Genomic DNA, 18,875 nt, shown 5'->3' with positions numbered 1-18,875 from the left:
CCGAACCCTAACGCCACACCTGACCCTACCCCTAGACGCGACTGTACCCCAGAACCCTAACGCCAGAACGAACCCTACCCCTAGACGCGACTGTACCCCCGAACCCTAACGCCACACAGAACCCTACCCCTAAACGCGACTGTACCCCCGAACCCTAACGCCACACCGAACCCTACCCCTAAACAGGACTGTACCCCCGAACCCTAGCGCCACACCTAACCCTACCCCTAGACGCGACTGTACACCCGAACCCTAACGTCAGACCGAACCCTACCCTTAGACGCGACTGTACCCCCGAACCCTAACGCCACACCTAGCCCTACCCCTAGACGCGACTGTACCCCCGAACCCTAACGCCACACCGAACCCTACCACTAGACGCGACTGTACCCCCGAACCCTAACACCAGAACGAACCCTACCCCTAGACGCGACTGTACCCCCGAACCCTAACGCCAGACCGAATCCTACCCCTAGACACGACTGTACCCCCGAACCCTAACGCCAGACCTAACTTTACCCCTAGACGCGACTGTACCCCCGAACCCTAACGCCAGACCTAACTTTACCCCGAGACGCGACTGTACCCCCGAACCCTAACGCCACACGTAGCCCTACCCCTAGACGCGACTGTACCCCCGAACCCTAACGCCACACCGAACCCTACCCCTAGACGCGACTGTACCCCAGAACCCTAACGCCAGACCGAACCCTACCCCTAGACGCGACTGTACCCCCGAACCCTAACGCCACACCGAACCCTACCCCTAGACGCGACTGTACCCCCGAACCCTAACGCCACACCGAACCCTACCCCTAGACGCGACTGTACCCCCGAACCCTAACGTCAGACCGAACCCTACCCGCAGACGCGACTGTACCCCCGAACCCTAACGCCACACCGAACCCTACCCCTAGACGCGACTGTACCCCCGAACCTAACGCCAGACCTAACCCTACTCCTAGACGCGACTGTACCCCCGAACCCTAACCCCACACCGGGCCCTACCCCCAGACGCGACTGTACCCCCGAACTCTAACGCCACACCGAACCCGACCCCTAAACGGGACTGTACCCCAAAACCCTAACGCCAGACTGAACCCTACCCTTAGACGCGACTGTACCCCCGAACCCTAACACCAGAACGAACCCTACCCCTAGACGCGACTGTACCCCCGAACCCTAACGCCACACCGAACCCTACCCCTAGACGCGACTGTACCCCCGAACCCTAACGCCAGACCTAACTTTACCCCTAGACGCGACTGTACCCCCGAACCCTAACGCCAGACCTAACTTTACCCCGAGACGCGACTGTACCCCCGAACCCTAACGCCACACCTAGCCCTACCCCTAGACGCGACTGTACCCCTGAACCCTAACGCCACACCGAACCTGACCCGTAGACGCAACTGTACCCCAGAACCCTAACGCCAGACCGAACCCTACCCCTAGACGCGACTGTACCCCCGAACCCTAACGCCACACCTGACCCTACCCCTAGACGCGACTGTACCCCAGAACCCTAACGCCAGACCTAACCCTATCCCTAGACGCGACTGTACCCCCGAACCCTAACGCCACACCTAACCCTACCACTAGACGCGACTGTACCCACGAACCCTAACGCCACACCGAACCCTACCCCTAGACGCGACTGTACCCCCGAACCCTAACGCCACACCGAACCCTACCCCTAGACGCGACTGTACCCCCGAACCCTAACGGCAGACCGAACCCTACCCGCAGACGCGACTGTACCCCCGAACCCTAACGCCACACCGAACCCTACCCCTAGACGCGACTGTACCCCCGAACCTAACGCCAGACCTAACCCTACCCCAAGACGCGACTGTACCCCCGAACCCTAACGCCAGAACGAACCCTACCCCTAGACGCGACTGTACCCCCGAACCCTAACGCCACACCGAAACCTACCACTAGACGCGACTGTACCCCCGAACCCTAACGCCAGACCTAACCCTACCCCTAGACGCGACTGTACCCCCGAACCCTAACGCCAGACCTAACTTTACCCCTAGACGCGACTGTACCCCCGAACCCTAACGCCACACCTAACCCTACCCCTAGACGCGACTGTACCCCCGAACCCTAACGCCACACCGAACCCTACCCCTAGACGCGACTGTACCCCCGAACCCTAACGCCACACCGAACCCTACCCCTAGACGCGACTGTACCCCCGAACACTAACGGCAGAACGAACCCTACCCCTAAACGGGACTGTACCCCGAACCCTAACGCCACACCGAACCCTACCCCTAGACGCGACTGTACCCCCGAACCCTAACGCCACACCGAACCCTACCCCTAGACGCGACTGTACCCCCGAACCTAACGCCAGACCTAACCCTACCCCTAGACGCGACTGTACCCCCGAACCCTAACGCCAGAACGAACCCTACCCCTAAACGGGACTGTACCCCCGAACCCTAACGCTACACCGAACCCTACCACTAGACGCGACTGTACCCCCGAACCCTAACGCCACACCTAACCCTACACCTAGACACGACCGTACCCCCGAACCCTAACGCCAGACCTAACTTTACCCCTAGATGCGACTGTACCCCCGAACCCTAACGCCAGACCTAACTTTACCCCGAGACGCGACTGTACCCTTGAACCCTAACGCCACACCTAGCCCTACCCCTAGACGCGACTGTACCCCCGAACCCTAACGCCACACCGAACCCTACCCCTAGACGCGACTGTACCCCAGAACCCTAACGTCAGACCGAACCCTACCCCTAGACGCGACTGCACCCCCGAACCCTAACGCCAGACCGAACCCTACCCCTAAACGCGACTGTACCCCCGAACCCTAACGCCACACCGAACCCTACCACTAGACGCGACTGTACCCCAGAACCCTAACGCCAGACCGAACCCTACCCCTAGACGCGACTGTACCCCCGAACCCTAACGCCAGACCTAACCCTACCCCTAGACGCGACTGTACCCCCGAACCCTAACGCCACACCAAACCCTACCCCTAGACGCGACTGTACCCCCGAACCCTAACGCCACACCGAACCCTACCCCTAGACGCGACTGTACCCCCGAACCCTAACGTCAGACCGAACCCTACCCGCAGACGCGACTGTACCCCCGAACCCTAACGCCACACCGAACCCTACCCCTAGACGCGACTGAACCCCCGAACCTAACGCCAGACCTAACCCTACTCCTAGACGCGACTGTACCCCCGAACCCTAACCCCACACCGGGCCCTACCCCCAGACGCGACTGTACCCCCGAACTCTAACGCCACACCGAACCCGACCCCTAAACGGGACTGTACCCCAAAACCCTAACGCCAGACTGAACCCTACCCTTAGACGCGACTGTACCCCCGAACCCTAACACCAGAACGAACCCTACCCCTAGACGCGACTGTACCCCCGAACCCTAACGCCACACCGAACCCTACCCCTAGACGCGACTGTACCCCCGAACCCTAACGCCAGACCTAACTTTACCCCTAGACGCGACTGTACCCCCGAACCCTAACGCCAGACCTAACTTTACCCCGAGACGCGACTGTACCCCCGAACCCTAACGCCACACCTAGCCCTACCCCTAGACGCGACTGTACCCCTGAACCCTAACGCCACACCGAACCTGACCCGTAGACGCAACTGTACCCCAGAACCCTAACGCCAGACCGAACCCTACCCCTAGACGCGACTGTACCCCCGAACCCTAACGCCACACCTGACCCTACCCCTAGACGCGACTGTACCCCAGAACCCTAACGCCAGACCTAACCCTATCCCTAGACGCGACTGTACCCCCGAACCCTAACGCCACACCTAACCCTACCACTAGACGCGACTGTACCCACGAACCCTAACGCCACACCGAACCCTACCCCTAGACGCGACTGTACCCCCGAACCCTAACGCCACACCGAACCCTACCCCTAGACGCGACTGTACCCCCGAACCCTAACGGCAGACCGAACCCTACCCGCAGACGCGACTGTACCCCCGAACCCTAACGCCACACCGAACCCTACCCCTAGACGCGACTGTACCCCCGAACCTAACGCCAGACCTAACCCTACCCCAAGACGCGACTGTACCCCCGAACCCTAACGCCAGAACGAACCCTACCCCTAGACGCGACTGTACCCCCGAACCCTAACGCCACACCGAAACCTACCACTAGACGCGACTGTACCCCCGAACCCTAACGCCAGACCTAACCCTACCCCTAGACGCGACTGTACCCCCGAACCCTAACGCCAGACCTAACTTTACCCCTAGACGCGACTGTACCCCCGAACCCTAACGCCACACCTAACCCTACCCCTAGACGCGACTGTACCCCCGAACCCTAACGCCACACCGAACCCTACCCCTAGACGCGACTGTACCCCCGAACCCTAACGCCACACCGAACCCTACCCCTAGACGCGACTGTACCCCCGAACACTAACGGCAGAACGAACCCTACCCCTAAACGGGACTGTACCCCGAACCCTAACGCCACACCGAACCCTACCCCTAGACGCGACTGTACCCCCGAACCCTAACGCCACACCGAACCCTACCCCTAGACGCGACTGTACCCCCGAACACTAACGGCAGAACGAACCCTACCCCTAGACGCGACTGTACCCCAAAACCCTAACGCCACACCTAACCCTACCCCTAGATGCGACTGTACCCCCGAACCCTAACGCAACACCTAACCCTACCCCTAGACGCGACTGTACCCCCGAACCCTAACGCCACACCGAACCATACCCCTAGACGCGACTGTACCCCCGAACCCTAACGGCAGACCGAACCCTACCCCTTTACGCGACTGTACCCCCGAACCCTAACGCCACACCTGACCCTACCCCTAGACGCGACTGTACCCCCGAACCCTAACGCCAGAACGAACCCTACCCCTAGACGCGACTGTACCCCCGAACCCTAACGCCACACCGAACCCTACCCCTAAACGCGACTGTACCCCCGAATCCTAACGCCACACCGAACCCTACCCCTAAACAGGACTGAACCCCCGAACCCTAACGCCACACCTAACCCTACCCCTAGACGCGACTGTACACCCGAACCCTAACGTCAGACTGAACCCTACCCTTAGACGCGACTGTACCCCCGAACCCTAACGCCACACCTAGCCCTACCCCTAGACGCGACTGTACCCCCGAACCCTAACGTGAGACCGAACCCTACCCCTAGACGCGACTGTACCCCCGAACCCTAACGCCACACCGAACCCTACCACTAGACGCGACTGTACCCCCGAACCCTAACGCCAGACCGAACCCTACCCCTAGACGCGACTATACCCCCGAACCCTAACGCCACACCGAACCCTACCCCTAGACGCGACTGTACCCCCGAACCCTAACGCCAGACCTAACTTTACCCCTAGACGCGACTGTACCCCCGAACCCTAACGCCACACGTAGCCCTACCCCTAGACGCGACTGTACCCCCGAACCCTAATGCCACACCGAACCCTACCCCTAGACGCGACTGTACCCCAGAACCCTAACGCCAGACCGAACCCTACCCCTAGACGCGACTGTACCCCCGAACCCTAACGCCACACCGAACCCTACCCCTAGACGCGACTGTACCCCAGAACCCTAACGCCACACCGAACCCTACCCCTAGACGCGACTGTACCCCCAAACCCTAACGTCAGACCGAACCCTACCCCTAGACGCGACTGTACCCCCGAACCCTAACGCCAGAACGAACCCTACCCCTAAACGGGACTGTACCCCCGAACCCTAACGCCACACCGAACCCTACCACTAGACGCGACTGTACCCCCGAACCCTAACGCCACACCTAACCCTACCCCTAGACGCGACCGTACCCCCGAACCCTAACGCCAGACCTAACTTTACCCCTAGATGCGACTGTACCCCCGAACCCTAACGCCACACCGAACCCTACCCCTAGACGCGACTGTACCCCCGAACCCTAACACCACACCTAACCCTACCCCTAGACGCAACCGTACCCCAGAACCCTAACGCCAGAACGAACCCTACCCCTAGACGCGACTGTACCCCGAACCCTAACGCCACACCGAACCCTACCCCTAGACGCGACTGTACCCCCGAACCCTAACGCCAGACCGAACCCTACCCCTAGACGCGACTGTACCCCCGAACCCTAACACCACACCAAACCCTACCCCTAGACGCGACTGTACCCCCGAACCCTAACGCCAGACCGAACCCTACCCCTAGACGCGACTGTACCCCCAAACCCTAACGCCACACCTAGCCCTACCCCTAGACGCGACTGTACCCCCGAACCCTAACGCCACACCGGGCCCTACCCCTAGACGCGACTGTACCCCCGAACCCTAACGCCACACCGAACCCTACCCCTAAACGGGACTGTACCCCCGAACCCTAACGCCACAACGAACCCTACCCCTAGACGCGACTGTACACCCGAACCCTAATGCCACACCGAACCCTACCCCTAGACGCGACTGTACCCCCGAACCCTAACGCCAGAACGAACCGTACCCCTAAACGGGACTGTACCCCCGAACCCTAACGCCACACCGAACCCTACCCCTAAACGGGACTGTACCCCCGAACCCTAACGCCACACCAAACCCTACCCCTAGACGCGACTGTACCCCCGAACCCTAACGCCACAACGAATCCTACCCCTAGACGCGACTGTACCCCCGAACCCTAACGCCAGACCTAACTTTACCCCTAGACGCGACTGTACCCCAGAACCCTAACGCCAGACCTAACCCTATCCCTAGACGCGACTGTACCCCCGAACCCTAACGCCACACCTAACCCTACCACTAGACGCGACTGTACCCACGAACCCTAACGCCACACCGAACCCTACCCCTAGACGCGACTGTACCCCCGAACCCTAACGCCACACCGAACCCTACCCCTAGACGCGACTGTACCCCCGAACCCTAACGGCAGACCGAACCCTACCCGCAGACGCGACTGTACCCCCGAACCCTAACGCCACACCGAACCCTACCCCTAGACGCGACTGTACCCCCGAACCTAACGCCAGACCTAACCCTACCCCAAGACGCGACTGTACCCCCGAACCCTAACGCCAGAACGAACCCTACCCCTAGACGCGACTGTACCCCCGAACCCTAACGCCACACCGAAACCTACCACTAGACGCGACTGTACCCCCGAACCCTAACGCCAGACCTAACCCTACCCCTAGACGCGACTGTACCCCCGAACCCTAACGCCAGACCTAACTTTACCCCTAGACGCGACTGTACCCCCGAACCCTAACGCCACACCTAACCCTACCCCTAGACGCGACTGTACCCCCGAACCCTAACGCCACACCGAACCCTACCCCTAGACGCGACTGTACCCCCGAACCCTAACGCCACACCGAACCCTACCCCTAGACGCGACTGTACCCCCGAACACTAACGGCAGAACGAACCCTACCCCTAAACGGGACTGTACCCCGAACCCTAACGCCACACCGAACCCTACCCCTAGACGCGACTGTACCCCCGAACCCTAACGCCACACCGAACCCTACCCCTAGACGCGACTGTACCCCCGAACACTAACGGCAGAACGAACCCTACCCCTAGACGCGACTGTACCCCAAAACCCTAACGCCACACCTAACCCTACCCCTAGATGCGACTGTACCCCCGAACCCTAACGCAACACCTAACCCTACCCCTAGACGCGACTGTACCCCCGAACCCTAACGCCACACCGAACCATACCCCTAGACGCGACTGTACCCCCGAACCCTAACGGCAGACCGAACCCTACCCCTTTACGCGACTGTACCCCCGAACCCTAACGCCACACCTGACCCTACCCCTAGACGCGACTGTACCCCCGAACCCTAACGCCAGAACGAACCCTACCCCTAGACGCGACTGTACCCCCGAACCCTAACGCCACACCGAACCCTACCCCTAAACGCGACTGTACCCCCGAATCCTAACGCCACACCGAACCCTACCCCTAAACAGGACTGAACCCCCGAACCCTAACGCCACACCTAACCCTACCCCTAGACGCGACTGTACACCCGAACCCTAACGTCAGACTGAACCCTACCCTTAGACGCGACTGTACCCCCGAACCCTAACGCCACACCTAGCCCTACCCCTAGACGCGACTGTACCCCCGAACCCTAACGTGAGACCGAACCCTACCCCTAGACGCGACTGTACCCCCGAACCCTAACGCCACACCGAACCCTACCACTAGACGCGACTGTACCCCCGAACCCTAACGCCAGACCGAACCCTACCCCTAGACGCGACTATACCCCCGAACCCTAACGCCACACCGAACCCTACCCCTAGACGCGACTGTACCCCCGAACCCTAACGCCAGACCTAACTTTACCCCTAGACGCGACTGTACCCCCGAACCCTAACGCCACACGTAGCCCTACCCCTAGACGCGACTGTACCCCCGAACCCTAATGCCACACCGAACCCTACCCCTAGACGCGACTGTACCCCAGAACCCTAACGCCAGACCGAACCCTACCCCTAGACGCGACTGTACCCCCGAACCCTAACGCCACACCGAACCCTACCCCTAGACGCGACTGTACCCCAGAACCCTAACGCCACACCGAACCCTACCCCTAGACGCGACTGTACCCCCAAACCCTAACGTCAGACCGAACCCTACCCCTAGACGCGACTGTACCCCCGAACCCTAACGCCAGAACGAACCCTACCCCTAAACGGGACTGTACCCCCGAACCCTAACGCCACACCGAACCCTACCACTAGACGCGACTGTACCCCCGAACCCTAACGCCACACCTAACCCTACCCCTAGACGCGACCGTACCCCCGAACCCTAACGCCAGACCTAACTTTACCCCTAGATGCGACTGTACCCCCGAACCCTAACGCCACACCGAACCCTACCCCTAGACGCGACTGTACCCCCGAACCCTAACACCACACCTAACCCTACCCCTAGACGCAACCGTACCCCAGAACCCTAACGCCAGAACGAACCCTACCCCTAGACGCGACTGTACCCCGAACCCTAACGCCACACCGAACCCTACCCCTAGACGCGACTGTACCCCCGAACCCTAACGCCAGACCGAACCCTACCCCTAGACGCGACTGTACCCCCGAACCCTAACACCACACCAAACCCTACCCCTAGACGCGACTGTACCCCCGAACCCTAACGCCAGACCGAACCCTACCCCTAGACGCGACTGTACCCCCAAACCCTAACGCCACACCTAGCCCTACCCCTAGACGCGACTGTACCCCCGAACCCTAACGCCACACCGGGCCCTACCCCTAGACGCGACTGTACCCCCGAACCCTAACGCCACACCGAACCCTACCCCTAAACGGGACTGTACCCCCGAACCCTAACGCCACAACGAACCCTACCCCTAGACGCGACTGTACACCCAAACCCTAATGCCACACCGAACCCTACCCCTAGACGCGACTGTACCCCCGAACCCTAACGCCAGAACGAACCGTACCCCTAAACGGGACTGTACCCCCGAACCCTAACGCCACACCGAACCCTACCCCTAAACGGGACTGTACCCCCGAACCCTAACGCCACACCAAACCCTACCCCTAGACGCGACTGTACCCCCGAACCCTAACGCCACAACGAATCCTACCCCTAGACGCGACTGTACCCCCGAACCCTAACGCCAGACCTAACTTTACCCCTAGACGCGACTGTACCCCAGAACCCTAACGCCAGACCTAACCCTACCCCTAGACGCGACTGTACCCCCGAACCCTAACGCCACACCGGGCCCTACCCCCAGACGCGACTGTACCCCCGAACCCTAACGCCACACCGAACCCGACCCCTAAACGGGACTGTACCCCCAAACCCTAACGCCAGACCGAACCCTACCCCTAGACGCGACTGTACCCCCGAACCCTAACGCCACACCAAACCCTACCCCTAGACGCGACTGTACCCCCGAACCCTAACGCCACACCTAACCCTACCCCTAGACAGGACTGTACCCCCGAACCCTAACGCCACACCTTAACCTACCCCTAAACTCGACTGTACCCCCGAACCCTAATGCCACACCGAACCGTACCCCTAAACCCGACTGTACCCCCGAACCCTAACGCCACACCGAACCCTACCCCTAAACTCGAATGTACCCCCGACCCCTAATGCTACACCTAAACCTATCCCTAAACCCGACTGTACCCCTGAACCCTAATGCCACAACTTAACCAACCCCTAAACCCGACTGTCACCCTCCAACCCTAATGCTACACCTAAACCTACCCCTAAACCTAACTGTACCCCTAACCCTAACCTAATGTTTAGGGGTAGGTTTAGGTGTAGTATAACTGTAAACCCTAACCCTAAATCTAACCGTAAGCATAATGCTGACTGTAACCCTCCCTCTAGGCCTAGGTCCAGGTTTAGGGTTAGAGTTAGGCTTAAGGTTTGGCTTAGGGTTAGGTGTAGTGTTCGGGTTAGGTTGTGGGTTAGGCCTAGGGTTGGGGTGATGGTTATGGTTAGGGTTAGGTGTTGACTTAGGGTTTGGGTTGGCCTAGGATTATGTGTAGGGTTGGGGTTTAGGCTAAGTTTAGGTGTAGGGTTAGGGACAGGTGTAGGGGTAGGATAAGGCTTTGGATTATTTATAAGGCTAGGCATAGTCCTTCCCCTCGGGGAAGGTCTGGGGTTTTGGCTAGGGTTTAACTTACAGGTAGGGCTAGGGTTAGGATTTGGGATAGGTGTAGGCCTAGGGTTGGTGGGGGTTTTGTGGGTGGTTGTCTTTGTGTTGTGAGAAGTGCATGTGGTGTTATTTGGATGGTTTTTAATTTTTATTAAAAATTAATAAAAATACATAAATTTTAAGTGCAATTCTATGATTGTCCACAAGGTGGCAGCAGTTCGATTAATTTTCAGTTGCAATTGCAGTTTTTTCCCGGCAGGTGGCACTGTTAGGAATATCTTTAAATGCAGTTCCTGTTCTCTGTCAGCAGGTGGCGCTGTTATGAATTTTTTTTAAAGCAGTTCCTGTTTTCTGTCAGCAGGTGGCGCAGTTATCAATTTTTTTAATGTAGTTCCCGTTTTCCGTCGGCAGGTGGCAGTATTTCATGTGAAATACATGTGCAAATCCTAGGTTGCACTGTTGCTATGCCGTTTTTTACTTACTAGATATTTTTCTTTCATAACAATATTTATTGGTGTAGTTTTTAACAAAAATCAGACAATTGGCTTGTAATTACTTAGTGGCTTGAAAATTTACTAGTGTAATTGCATGAAAATTAAAATCAGGATAAGAGCCTAAGAGAAATAAAATCAGGAGAAGAGCCTAAGAGTATTAAAATCAGGAAAAGAGTCTAAAACAATTAAAATCAGGAGAAGATCCATAAAAAAAATTAAAATCAGGAGAAGAGCTTAAAAAAATTAAAATCGGGAGAAGAGCCTAAAACAATTAAAATCAGGAGAAGAGCCTAAGAAAATTAAAATCAGGAGAGGAGCCTACAAAAATTAAAAGCAGGAGAAGAGCCTAAGAAAACTAAAATCAGGAGAAAAGCCTAAGAAAATTAAAATCAGGACAAGAGCCTAAGAAAATTAAAATCAGGACAAGAGCCTAAGAGAATTAAAATCAGGAGAAGAGCCTAAAAAAATTGAAATCAGGAGAAGAGCCTAAAAAAATTAAAATCAGGAGAACAGCCTATAAGAATTAAAATCAGGAACAGAACCTAAAGGAATGAAAATCAGGAGAACAGCCTAAGAGAATTAAAATCAGGAGATAAGCCTAAGAGAATTAAAATCAGGAGAGGAGTATAAAAAAATTAAAATCAGGAGAAGAGCCTATAAAAATTAAAATCAGGAGAAGAGCCTAAAAGAATTACAATCAGGAGAAGAGTCTAAAAAAAATAAAATCAAAAGAAGAGCCTAAGAGAAATAAAATCAGGAGAAGACCATAAAAAAATTAAAATCAGGAGAAGAGCCTAAAAAAAATAAAATCAGGAGAAGAGCCTAAAAAAATTAAAATCAGGAGAAGAGTCTAAAAAATTAAAATTAGGAGAAGAGCCTAAGAGAATTAAAATCAGGAGAACAGCCTAAGAGAATTAAAATCAGGAAAAGAACCTAAAAGAATTAAAATCAGGAAAAGAACCTAAAAGAATTAAAATCAGGAGAAGAGCCTAAGAGAATTAAAATCAGGAGAAGAGCCTAAGAGAATTAAAATCAGGAGAAGAGCATAAAAAAATTAAAATCAGGAGAAGAGTCTAAAAAAAAATAAAATCAGGAGAAGAGTCTAAAAAAAAATAAAATCAGGAGAAGAGTCTAAAAAATTAAAATCAGGAGAAGAGCCTAAGAGAAATAAAATCAGGAGAAGACCATAAAAAAATTAAAATCAGGAGAAGAGCCTAAAAAAAATAAAATCAGGAAAAGAGTCTAAAAAAATTAAAATCAGGAGAAGAGCCTAAAACAATTAAAAGCAGGAGAAGAGCGTAAAAAAATTGAAATCAGGAGAACAGCCTAAGAGAATTAAAATCAGGAGAACAGCCTAAGAGAATTAAAATCAGGAAAAGAACCTAAAAGAATTAAAATCAGGAGAACAGCCTAAGAGAATTAAAATCAGGAGAAGAGCCTAAGAAAATTAAAATCAGGAGAGGAGCATAAAAAAACTAAAATCAGGAGAAGAGCCTATAAAAAATAAAATCATGAGAAGAGCCTAAAAGAATTAAAATCAGGAGAAGAGTCTAAAAAAAATAAAATCAGGAGAAGAGCCTAAAAAAATTAAAATCAGGAGAAGAGCCTAAAAAAATTAAAATCAGGAGAAGAGCCTAAAAAATTAAAATCAGGAGAAGAGCCTAAGAGAAATAAAATCAGGAGAAGACCATAAAAAAATTAAAATCAGGAGAAGAGCCTAAAAAAATTAAAATCAGGAGAAGAGTCTAAAAAATTAAAATTAGGAGATAAGCCTAAGAGTAAATAAAATCAGGAGAAGAGCCAAAGAAAATTAAAATCAGGAAAACAGCCTAAAAAAATTAAAATCAGCAGTTAAGCCTAAAAAAACTAAACTCAGGAGAAGAGCTTAAAAAAAATTAAAATCAGGAGAAGAGCCTAAAAAAATTAAAATCAGGAGAACAGCCTAAGAGACTTAAAATCAGGAGTGGAGCATAAAAAAAAAATCAGGAGAAGAGCCTAAGAGAATTAAAATCAGGAGAAGAGTCAAAAAAAATTTAAAGAAGGAGAAGAGCCTAACAGAATTAAAATCAGGAGAAGAGCCTAAGAGAAATAAAATCAGGAGAAGAGCCTAAGAGAAATAAAATCAGGAGAAGAGCCTAAGAAAATTAAAATCAGGAGAAGACCATAAAAAAATTAAAATCAGGAGAAGAGCCTAAAAAACTTAAAATCAGGAGATAAGCCTAAGAGAAATAAAACCAGGAGATAAGCCTAAGAAAATTAAAAGAAGGAGAAGAGCCTAAGAGAAATAAAATCAGGAAAAGAGCCCAAAAAAATTAAAATCAGGAGAAGAGCCTAAAAAAATTACAATCAGGAAAAGAGTCTAAAAAAATTAAAACCAGGAGATAAGTCTAAGAGAAATAAAACCAGGAGATAAGCCTTAGAAAATTAAAAGAAGGAGAAGAGCCTAAAAAAATGAAAATCAGGAGAAGAGCCTAAAAACTTTAAATCAGGAGAAGAGCCTAAGAGAAATAAAATCAGGAGAAGAGCCTAAGAGAAATAAAATCAGGAGAAGAGCCTAAGAAAATTAAAATCAGGAGAAGAGCCTAAGAAAATTAAAATCAGGAGAAGAGCTTAAAAAAATTAAAATCAGGAGAAGAGCCTAAAAAAATTAAAATCAGGAAAAGAACCAAAACAATTAACATCACGAGAAGAGTCTAAAAAAATTAAAATCAGGAGAAGAGTCTAAAAAAATTACAATCAGGAGAAGAGTCTAAAAAAATTAAAACCAGGAGATAAGCCTTAGAAAATTAAAAGAAGGAGAAGAGCCTAAAAAACTTTAAATCAGGAAAAGAGCCTAAGAGAAATAAAATCAGGAGAAGAGCCTAAAAGCAATAAAATCAGGAGAAGAGCCTAAGAGAAATAAAATCAGGAGAAGAGCCTAAAAGAAATAAAATCAGGAGAAGAGCCTAAGAAAATTAAAATCAGGAGAAGAGCCTAAAAAAATTAAAATCGGGAGAAGAGCCTAAAAAAATGAAAATCAGGAGAAGAGCCTAAAAAAATGAAAATCAGGAGAAGAGCCTAAGAGAAATAAAATCAGGAGAAGAGCCTAAGAGAAATAAAATCAGGAGAAGAGCCTAAGAGAAATAAAATCAGGGGAAGAGCCTAAGAGAAATAAAATCAGGAGAAGAGCCTAAGAGTATTGAAATCAGGAAAAGAGCCTAAGAGTATTGAAATCAGGAAAAGAGCATAAAAAAATTAAAATAAGGAAGAGAGCGTAAAAAAATTACAATCAGGAGAAGAGTCTAAAAAAATTAAAACCAGGAGATAAGTCTAAGAGAAATAAAACCAGGAGATAAGCCTAAGAAAATTAAAAGAAGGAAAGGAGCCTAAAAAAATTAAAATCAGGAGTAGAGCCTATAAAATTAAAATCAGAAGAGCCTAAAAGAATTAAAATCAGGAGTCTAAAAATTAAAATCAGGAGAAGAGCCTAAAGAAATTAAAAACAGGAGAAGAGCCTAAGAGAAATAAAATCAGGAACAGAGCCTTAAAAAATTAAAATCAGGAAAAGAACCTAAAAAAATTAAAATCAGGAAAAGAGCCTAAGAGAAATAAAATCAGGAGAGGAGCCTAAGAAAATTAAAATCAGGAGAAGAGCCTAAAAAAATTAAAATCAGGAGAAGAGCTTAACAAAAATTAAAAGCAGGAGAGGAGCCTACAAAAATTAAAATCAGGACAAGAGCCTAAGAAAATTAAAATCAGGACAAGAGCCTAAGAAAATTAAAATCAGGACAAGAGCCTAAGAAAATTAAAATCAGGACAAGAGCCTAAGAAAATTAAAATCAGGACAAGAGCCTAAAAAAATTGAAATCAGGAGAAGAGCCTAAAAAAATTAAAATCAGGAGAACAGCCTAAGAGAATTAAAATCAGGAAAAGAACCTAAAAGAATTAAAATCAGGAGAACAGTCTAAGAGAATTAAAATCAGGAGAGGAGCATAAAAAAATTAAAATCAGGAGAAGAGCCTATAAAAAATAAAATCAGGAGAAGAGCCTAAAAGAATTAAAATCAGGAGAAGAGCCTAAAAAAATTAAAATCAGGAGTAGAGTTTAAAAAAATTAAAATCAGGAGAAGAGCCTAAAAAAATGAAAATCAGGAGAAGAGCCTAAGAGTATTGAAATCAGGAAAAGAGCATAAAAAAATTAAAATCAGGAAGAGAGCGTAAAAAAATTACAATCAGGAGAAGAGTCTAAAAAAATTAAAACCAGGAGATAAGTCTAATAGAAATAAAACCAGGAGATAAGCCTGAAAAAATTAAAAGAAGGAAAGGAGCCTAAAAAAATTAAAATCAGGAGAAGAGCCTAAAAAAATAAAAATCAGGGGAAGAGCCTAAAAAAATTAAAATCAGGAAGAGAGCCTATAAAATTAAAATCAGAAGAGCCTAAAAGAATTAAAATCAGGAGTCTAAAAATTAAAATCAGGAGAAGAGCCTAAAGAAATTAAAAACAGGAGAAGAGCCTAAGAGAAATAAAATCAGGAAAAGAGCCTAAAAAAATTAAAATCAGGAGAAGAGCCTAAGAGAAATAAAATCAGGAGAGGAGCCTAAGAAAATTAAAATCAGGAGAAGAGCCTAAAAAAACTAAAATCAGGAGAAGAGCTTAAAAAAAATTAAAAGCAGGAGAAGAGCCTAAAAAAATGAAAATCAGGAGAAGAGCCTAAAAGAATGAAAATCAGGAGAAGAGCCTAAAAAAAAGAAAATCAGGAGAAGAGCCTAAGAGAAATAAAATCAGGAGAAGAGCCTAAGAGAAATAAAATCAGGAGAAGAGCCTAAGAGAAATAAAATCAGGAGAAGAGCCTAAGAGTATTGAAATCAGGAAAAGAGCATAAAAAAATTAAAATCAGGAAGAGAGCGTAAAAAAATTACAATCAGGAAGAGAGCGTAAAAAAATTAAAACCAGGAGATAAGTCTAAGAGAAATAAAACCAGGAGATAAGCCTAAGAAAATTAAAAGAAGGAAAGGAGCCTAAAAAAATTAAAATCAGGAGTAGAGCCTATAAAATTAAAATCAGAAGAGCCTAAAAGAATTAAAATCAGGAGTCTAAAAATTCAAATCAGGAGAAGAGCCTAAAGAAATTAAAAACAGGAGAAGAGCCTAAGAGAAATAAAATCAGGAAAAGAGCCTTAAAAAATTAAAACCAGGAAAAGAACCTAAAAAAATTAAAATCAGGAGAAGAGCCTAAGAGAAATAAAATCAGGAGAGGAGCCTAAGAAAATTAAAATCAGGAGAAGAGCCTAAAAAAACTAAAATCAGGAGAAGAGCTTAAAAAAAATTAAAAGCAGGAGAAGAGCCTAAAAAAATGAAAAGCAGGAGAAGAGCCTAAAACAATTAAAAGCAGGAGAAGAGTCTAAAACAATTAAAATCAGGAGAAGAGCCTAAAAAAATGAAAATCAGGACAAGAGCCTAAAAAAATTAAAATCAGGACAAGAGCCTAAAAAAATTAAAATCAGGAGAAGAGCCTAAAAAAATTGAAATCAGGAGAAGAGCCAAAAAAAATTAAAATCAGGAGAACAGCCTAAGAGAATTAAAATCAGGAAAAGAACCTAAAAGAATTAAAATCAGGAGAACAGCCTAGGAGAATTAAAATCAGGAGAGGAGCATAAAAAAATTAAAATCAGGAGAAGAGCCTATAAAAAATAAAATCAGGAGAAGAGCCTAAAAGAATTAAAATCAGGAGAAGAGCCTAAAAAAATTAAAATCAGGAGAAGAGCCTAAAAAAATTAAAATCAGGAGAAGAGCCTAAAAAAATTAAAATCAGGAGAAGAGCCTAAAAAAATGAAAATCAGGAGAAGAGCCTAAGAGAAACAAAATCAGGAGAAGAGTCTAAAAAAATTACAATCAGGAGAAGAGTCTAAAAAAATTAAAACCAGGAGATAAGCCTAAGAGAAATAAAATCAGGAGAAGAGCCTAAGAGTATTGAAATCAGGAAAAGAGCATAAAAAAATTAAAATCAGGAAGAGAGCGTAAAAAAATTACAATCAGGAGAAGAGTCTAAAAAAATTAAAACCAGGAGATAAGTCTAAGAGAAATAAAACCAGGAGATAAGCCTAAGAAAATTAAAAGAAGGAGAAGAGCCTAAAAAGATTGAAATCAGGAGAACAGCCTAAAAAAATTAAAATCAGGAAGAGAGCCTATAAAATTAAAATCAGAAGAGCCTAAAAGAATTAAAATCAGGAGTCTAAAAATTAAAATCAGGAGAAGAGCCTAAAGAAATTAAAAACAGGAGAAGAGCCTAAGAGAAATAAAATCAGGAAAAGAGCCTTAAAAAATTAAAATCAGGAAAAGAACCTTAAAAAAATTAAAATCAGGAGAAGAGCCCAAGAGAAATAAAATCAGGAGAAGACCATAAAAAAAATTAAAATCAGGAGAAGAGCCTAAGAAAAATAAAATCAGGAGAAGAGCCTAAGAGAATTAAAATCAGGACAAGAGCCTAAAAAAATTATAATCAGGAGAGGAGCATAAAAAAAAAAATATCAGGAGAAGAACCTAAGAAAATCAAAATCAGGAGAAGAGCCTAAGAGAATTAAACGCAGGAGAAGAGCCTAAGAGAAATAAAATCAGGAGAAGAGCCTAAGAAAATTAAAATCAGGAGAAGACCATAAAAAAATTAAAATCAGGAAAAGAGCCTAAAAAACTTAACATCAGGAGATAAGCCTAAGAGAAATAAAACCCGGAGATAAGCCTAAGAAAATTAAAAGAAGGAGAAGAGCCTAAGAGAAATAAAATCAGGAAAAGAGCCTAAAAAAATTAAAATCAGGAGAAGAGCCTAAAAAAATTAAAATCAGGAAAAGAGCCTAAAAAAATCACAATCAGGAGAAGAGTCTAAAAAAATTATAATCAGGAGAAGAGTCTAAAAAAAATTAAAATCAGGAGATAAGCCTAAGAGAAATAAAACCAGGAGATAAGCCTAAGAAAATTAAAAGAAGGAGAAGAGCCTAAAAAAATTAAAATCAGAAGAAGAGTCTAAAAACCTTTAAATCAGGAGAAGAGCCTAAGAGAAATATAATCAGGAAAAGAGCCTAAAAAAATTACAATCAGGAAAAGAGCCTAAAAAAATTACAATCAGGAAAAGAGCCTAAAAAAATTAAAAGCAGGAAAAGAGCCTAAGAGAATTAAAATCAGGAGTTAAGCCTAAAAAAACTAAAATCAGGAGAAGAGCCTAAGAAAAATTAAAATAAGGAGAGAAGACTAAAAAAATTGAAATCCGGAGAAATGCAAGTTACGTCTGTTGTGTGGCATGGGGCTCAAACCCCAGTGATCCCCCTACTCACCAGCACCCAGGTCCTGACCGGAGTGGGACACTGTGGATGTCACGTTCCGGGATACCTGAGTGAGTGAGACACAAACTTAGAAGGCATCTCTAAAGCTGCAGTGGATCCCCGCTCCTCCTGCTGCCTCCCCAACTCACCTACAAGGCTCCTCTCTCTTCAGCTGCTCCCAAGACCGACCCTGCAAATGAAATGGGCAAAACCTCAAACACTCAGCTCTCAAACATTTAGGGATTGCTCACAAGGAAAGCCAAAAACCTCTAAACCCTAGACACTGGTTCCTACTCTACCTAGCCGGGATTCTATACACCCAAGCAGGGCATCGCAAGACCATCCTGCTCACAGACTGGACAGCCATCGGCTCCACTGTCTAAG

This window comes from Pseudopipra pipra, unplaced genomic scaffold (assembly GCF_036250125.1).
Source record: "Pseudopipra pipra isolate bDixPip1 unplaced genomic scaffold, bDixPip1.hap1 HAP1_SCAFFOLD_90, whole genome shotgun sequence".
Taxonomy (NCBI): Eukaryota; Metazoa; Chordata; class Aves; order Passeriformes; family Pipridae; genus Pseudopipra; species Pseudopipra pipra.
Note: the sequence above shows the minus strand (reverse complement) of the source record.